Source organism: Triticum urartu, unplaced genomic scaffold, assembly GCF_003073215.2.
Source record: "Triticum urartu cultivar G1812 unplaced genomic scaffold, Tu2.1 TuUngrouped_contig_5626, whole genome shotgun sequence".
Taxonomy (NCBI): Eukaryota; Viridiplantae; Streptophyta; class Magnoliopsida; order Poales; family Poaceae; genus Triticum; species Triticum urartu.
In genome coordinates, this window is record NW_024116316.1 from 762 (window position 1) to 7,843 (window position 7,082).

A 7,082-nucleotide genomic window follows, 5' to 3' on the forward strand; every position below is an offset into this window, starting at 1 on the left:
CCTCGCCCTTCTTCCTAGTTCTTCTCCTCTTCCTTCTGCTAGTTGCACCAAGGCATGGTCCAAAATGCAATGAATTTTCATTGCAAACGGTGATGGCCGGCTGATAACCATGGTTCTATGTACAAACAAACTGTAGGTGAGTTTTGCTCTGTATGTGCCAAGAGTATTCGTAATCTCTGGTAGATTTCACGAATGGACATTCCAAGATTTTGCCAACTTCGGTTGTAGCCAGATATGATGGATTGACTTCATGTTTGCAGTGTCAATGTACATACTTTACTTGCACAAATGACTTTTCATGTCTGTTCTGTCACTGTAGACTTTAATCACACTACTATACTGTATCTTTACTTCAGCACATATTTAGTTATTTACCCATTGTTCGTACGCCTGGTGCTCACTTCCTGAATATCTTGTGAGAGACGAAGAAGCCAAGCGAGAAAGCAGCGATGGCGATGGCGACCACCTCCTTGTTGTTCCTTGCCTTTTCCACCATGCTGTCCGCCCACTTCATGTCCGTCAGCTGCTCCAGCCCCCCTGCCACGCGCTGCTTCCAGCCGCTGCACGCCGTGGCCTTCTTCTCCAGCACCGCTTTGGCTTCCATGGCAGCGGCCGCAGCCTTGGCTTTCTCTTCCTCGATGCGCCGTCTCACGCCCGCCGCCAGGCTCTCCTGGTCAACCACCGCTTTGTCCTTCTCGTCGATGGCAACCTCCGGCTCCGGCGCCGGCTTTTCGGGAGCCTCAGGCTTCACTTCTTGCTCCTTCTTCACCTCCTTTCTTCACCGTTGGTGCAAGCTCTTGCTCCTCCTCCTTGTGTCTGCTGGGTTCCTCCGGTTGCTTCTGCTGCTGAGAATTCTTCGTGGCCTCGTCCATGGCCTTGTTGGACGCATTCGCCTCCTTGGCGATCTCTTCCTTGGGCTTCATGCTGTCGTCGCCGCAGGCCGCCTTCTTCCCCTCGCCGGCGACGTCTTTGCTTGGCGGCGGCCTGACGGTGGTGGTGGTCGCACCATCATCCTTGGCCACACCAGGTTTATCCCTCTTAATCTCCTCGATGCTCGTCGGCGCCGGGACACCAGAGTACGGGCGCTTGGGCACGGTGACTGTGAGCACGCTCGCCTCGAAGCGGCCGGCGATGTCATCGAGGCTGGCGTTGGAGGGCAGCTGGAAGACCTTGTGCAAGGATCCCGGGGTGGAGCCCGGCCTCGCCCCGCTCACGGTGAGCCTGCCGGCGCCGTCCACCTGCACCCTGAAGTCACCCTTCTTGAACCCCTGGAGACTGAGGCGCAGCACGTAGCTGCCGGCCTTGTCCGCCCATTCGAACTTGGGGTCCACAACCACCGGCACTGCTCCGGCGGCCGCCGGCTGCTGCTGCTTCTGCTTGGTGTTGGTGGCTGCCGCCATGAGGAAACGTAGGCAGGGAATCGTGGTGGACGTTGTGATGGATGGATGGATTGGCTGGTTGATGGTGGTTGTGAATTGTGACAGGGAGAGATCGATGAGATGAGATGGGAAGGTTGGCACGATGTGTCGTGTATATATGTACACTTATTATGTAGGTCGTGTTGGTATGGCATGGTAGATTCGAAACTTGTAAGAGAAGGAAATCGTTGGACGGAATTAACACGGCGTACGTCCTGCATGCATTCATGTACTGTGAGAAGAAGAGGCGTAGCCATAGCATACTCGTGGAGTCATGTGTGAAGAAAGGTTAAGGGATCTCCGTGCGGTAGGGTAAATGGACTTGGAGAGAAGCTAGCCATGGAGCGAGGCGAAGAAAGGAGGAAAGAATGATTGCTGTGCTGTGCATGGTAATCGTGGCAGCCAAGCTAACTCGGTCGATCGATCGCCGGCTGCACACAGCACCACCTCTTGTTCACATACTGTTCACATCGATCGCCATCTTACTTTTATCTCACCTCAAATATGCTGTACTAGCTTGTGAAAAATGGCACAACGTGAGAAAGTGCCGGATCAAGGATCCAACACATCAGTACACAGTATGCATGGCCGGTCCTGAGATTTTGGGGGCCCGGGGCAAAACCAAAACTCAGGGCCCTTAGTATAACCAATATTGTAATAATAATGACTATGCTTGTATATAAAATGATACCAATAAACGCTTAAATGCATGCAAAACAATATACATATAAAATAATTATACATGTTACCTTTTAAAACTTCTGTCATTCCTCAATGCGAAGTCACTTATGAAGGGGTCGGCTTCAATCTCTTTCAGTAAATTCGTGTTGATGCATAATGTTGGCAAACCATTTAAATTCTCTTGAGTCATTGTTGATCTCAAATTGTTCTCCAATAATTTTAACTTTGAAAAGCTTTCTTTCAACGGATGCGATAGTTACATGCACTATAAATAAGATGATAATTAAGCTATAGACTATAGAGGCATTAGAATAAAAATTGAATTCCCTCACGTGCTCAAAAATCAAAATAGTATACATCACACTATCTAAGAAAGCAAGTTTCATAATCTTTAGTTAAAAAACGCAAAACAGGATGTTCATCTACACTAGCAGATTGTGTATGTGCACCTGCTGAAATAACTGTAATCCCAGGACAACTTACATTTTTATGACTGGTATTGATGTCAACATTTCCTCTTGTTCTGGTTCATCATCCCATCAATTTGTTCCTCTTCCTCCACAACAACTATCGTAATTCACCATCTAAGTTCAATCAGGCACCAGTATTACTCTTGAAAATTTTATCAAGAGCGCATCTCTGAATGTATCAAGTCATCGACACGCTACCTTTTTTCACTGTGTTGGAAATAAATAAATAATGGGAGCAAAGGTTGATCAGTGCCGGCTATGCATCATATATGCGAAGGATAAATTACGTAATAGTAAGTACTAAACATATAGGGAGTAGAGATTGGGGAGTACTACCTTGGATGGATCCATTCGGCTTTGGTTGTAGGGCCTTCAGCGATGAGCCGATGACGCGATGTGGACTCGCATCTGGCTGCAGCACTCGGCGAATCGGCGATGTGTGTGTCTGCATGTTCAGTGCTCGAAGGCGAGAGAGCAAAGCGGCTTCCCGTACAGAACCGGCCCCGGGAACAGAAATCGGCATAGGCGAGACGGCGGACTGGCGATCAGAATTACGAATGATATTACGAGAAAAGGAACATGATGCTGTTGCCATGTGACCAAGTACAGGGAGAACTGTTTAAGGACATTAATAGACGCACAATTTATTAGTACACATCTACCATTCACTGTAGCGTTTGATTTTTCAACTATTTGAAAACATTTCGAAAGAAAGTTCGTGAATTACAAAAAGAAATCATTGATTTTGAAAAAAAGTTCATCAATTTTGAAAAAAAGTTCATGGTTTTGAGAAAAAGTTCATCAATTTTCAGAAATAGTTCACAAAAAATGAGAAAAAAGTTCACGCATTTTAAAAATGATCATCAATTTTCAGAAATAGTTCACAAAAATTGAGAAAAACGTTCACGGATTTAAAAAAAGTTCATCAAATTTTAAAAAAGGTTCATCAATTTTGAAAAAAGTTCACCGATTTTGAAAAAGGTTCATCACCTTTGAAAAAAGGTCACGCTTTTTGTAAAACAGTTCATCGAATTAGGAAAAAAGTTCATTAAATTCGAAAAAAGTTCATCGAAATTGATAAAAGTTCATCCAATTTGAAAACGTTCATTGATTTTGAAAAAAAGGTTTGTACAGTTGAAAAAACTTCATCAATTTTGAACAAGTTCATCGATGAAAAAAGTTCATGAATTTTGAAAACTTAATAGAAAAAGAAAAGGAAAAAAGACAGAAGAATCCCGGCCAAAACAAATAAAATATGGTAAAACACAACACAGTTTAGTTAAAGAAACGTAAAGGAAGACAATTAGCACCAAGGGGAATCACGGTCAGTTGGTTACTGCGCTGGTCTTCTTTCAAAGAAGAAACAGGTGCCGAGTTCGACCCCTGACCAGCTCGCTGTGTTTTTGGGAGTTTTTACAGAAAAGGAAACGTAACACTGGCTGGCCCAGCGCGGATCTGTAGTGTGCGTCTGTTTGCTGGAATCGAATAAGTGGTGGCGGAGGTGGAGCGAAAGCCGATGCCACGGAACGAAGACCTGCCATGATGTTGTCGATGACGCCATGATTGCACCGCTTGCTAAGCGTTCTCCAGAGCTGTAAGAAGCCGCACATTTTATAGATTACATCAGTCACATGGCACGGAATGACACTCTCGATGACTAGTTTATTGCGGGTACACCAAAGGGTCCAAGCAAGGGTACCCAAAGCCACCCAAATTGGGCGGCGGCTAGGACCGGGGAGCCTAAGGACCTCCCCAAATAGGTCCGGGAGGTTGTTGTGGCACCAATTGCCGCCAACCACCTCCCGGAAGCAGCTCCATATGAACTGCGCTACAGGGCATCAGAAGAAGATGTGGTTACAGTTTTTCAGGACCAAACAAATGGGACAGAGGCCATCCCTAGGGCCGTCACGTTTTCTGTCCTCCGTTCCTGGAGGGAGACGGCCTCGGACCCATTGCCAGAGAAAGATGCGTATCTTCAAGGGCAGTTTGATCTCCCAGAGCACCGATAGTTCCGTCGGGCCAGTGGTGGGAACAATCGCCTCTTAAAGGGATCTGGTCGAGAATCTGCCATTTGGCTCCAGGTGCCAAGATAGCGAGTCGGGCTCAAGGGAAGGGGGGTGGAGGGCAATACGCTCGATCATTTCGTCCCATTGCTCGAGCTCCACCGCCCGAAGGTACGGCGGAAGGCAATGGCGCCCAAGTTAGCTAAAGCCACAGCTACAGAGAGCTGTGGGCGGGCACAGATCGAGAATAACGCGTAGAAGCGTTCCGAAAATGGGCGAGACCCTGCCCACCTATCTAGCCAGAATAATGTGCCGGACCCGGAACCCACTTTAATAGACGTTCCTATGCGCAAGACTGGCATCAGACGGATCACCGATTGCCAGAATTGGGATCCTCCAGATCTGGGAGCGAAGGCCAGTGGCTGACCGCGAAGATACTTCGCGCGGATAATCTCGAGCCACAGGCCTCCCACATCAGTCTGAATACGCCAGAGCCATTTGGAGAATAGGGCAATATTCATCCGCTTGGACAAGATGACTCCCAGGCCGCCTTGATCCTTAGGCTTGCAGATCTTGGACCACTTCACCATGTGGTACTTCTGTTTATTATTTTCTCTCGCACAGAAGAATCTGGACAGGAGTTTGGTGACCTCATGATGGAGGGATTCATGTAAACTATATAATCCCATTATGTACATCAAAAGGCTAATAAGGTAGGAGATTATCAAAATGACTCGAGCGGCTTTAGATGGCCATCTCCCCTGCCAAGGTTCCATCCTAGGTTGGAGCTTGGCGATTATTGGGCGGAAGTCCTTCTCCAGTAGACGTGTGTCACTAATTGGCATTCCAAGGTAAGTAGTCGGGAAGGATCCCAATCGATAATTCAAGCGATTGGCGATTCGCCGAGCTTCCGCCTGGGAGTATCCCAGGACCATCACCTCACTCTTAGCGAAAATGATAGTGAGACCCGACATCTCCTGAAAGCAGAGGAGGAGGAACTTGAGGTTCCGAATATCCTCGTCCGGTCCTTCCACCATCATAATGGTATCATCCGCATATTGGGGGTGGGTTAGACCTCCATTGGCCTCAAGATGGGGGCAAATCCCCCGGATGTGGCCGACTCGTTTAGCCAAATCTAGGATCGAGGCCAGAGCATCAACCATAAGATTGAAAAGAAACGGGGAGATCGGATCCCCTTGCCGTACACCTTGGCCAGTAATGAAGTAACGCCTGATCTTCCTATTGATGTTCACAGCCGTATGTCCACTCATCACTAACTGCATCACCCTCGCAACCCAGTGGGGGTCAAATCCACGCTTGAGCAACACCTCCCAAAGGAAGGACCAATGGATGGTGTCGTATGCTTTATGGAAGTCAATCTTGAAGAACACCGCATGAAGGTGCTTGCTCTTGACCTCATGGATGACCTCGTGGAGAATGAGAATCCCATCCAGAATATACCTACCTTTCGTGAAGGCTGACTGGTTTGGGTGGTGGATCCGAGGGGCTATTAGGGCCGCCCTAGTGGCGTACCCCTTGGCCAAAATCCAGAATATCACATTGAGGACTGTGATAGGCCAGAATTGCCTTATGTCAGCGGCACCCGGAACCTTGGGAATGAAATAAATGATCCCGTAGTTAAGCCGGGACATATCTAATGTTCCCCTAGAGAAATCCCGGAACAAGTCAAGGATGATCTCCTTAACCGTCGGCCAGAATGCCTGGAAAAAGCGAACCGGAAGTCCATACGGGCCCGGGGACGAGGCTGGGTTAATGGCTTTGACAAAAGTCTCTACTTTCACGGCATCAAAAGGAGCGAGCGAGGTCGCTTTCTCATCCGGGGAGACTTGTTGGTCAGGAGACCAAATATGGCCGGCCAGGGCGATACCACCCCGAGGACGCCCCGCAAATAACAACTTTTAGAAGTCTGATACGTCCATTTTGCATCATGCTTTTATATCGATATTTATTGCATTATGGTATGTTATTACACATTTTGTCACAATACTTATGCCTATTCTCTCTTATTTTACAAGGTTTACATGAAGAGGGGGAATGCCAGCAGTTGGAATTCTAGGCTGGAGAAGGAGCAAATATTAGAGACCTATTCTGCACATCTCCAAAAGTCCTGAAACTTCACGGGAGCACGTTTCAGAATATATAAAAAATATTGGGCGAAAGAAGTACCAGAGGAGGGCCACCCACCGTCCTTGAGGGTGGGGGCGCGCCCTACCCCACTGGGCGCGCCCCCCTACCTCATGGGCCCCCTGGTGGCCCTCCGATGCCCATCTTTGGCTATATGGAGTCTTTCGTCGAGAAAAAAATCATAAGCAAGCTTTTGGGAAGAAACTCCGCTGCCACGAAGCGGAACCTTGGCGGAACCAATCTAGGGCTCCGCAAGAGCTGTTCTGCCGGGGAAACTTCCCTCCGGGAGGGGAAATCATCATCATCGTCATCACCAACGATCCTCTCATCAGGAGGGGGTCAATCTCCATCGACATCTTCACCAG

The 7,082-nt window shown here is 48.0% G+C and overlaps 1 pseudogene; it reads right to left on the reverse strand.

Moving 5' to 3' along the window:
- Positions 1-207: 207 nt before the first annotated feature.
- Positions 208-1,502, reverse strand: LOC125529473 (annotated as a pseudogene).
- Between the last annotated feature and the right edge of the window lie 5,580 nt (positions 1,503-7,082).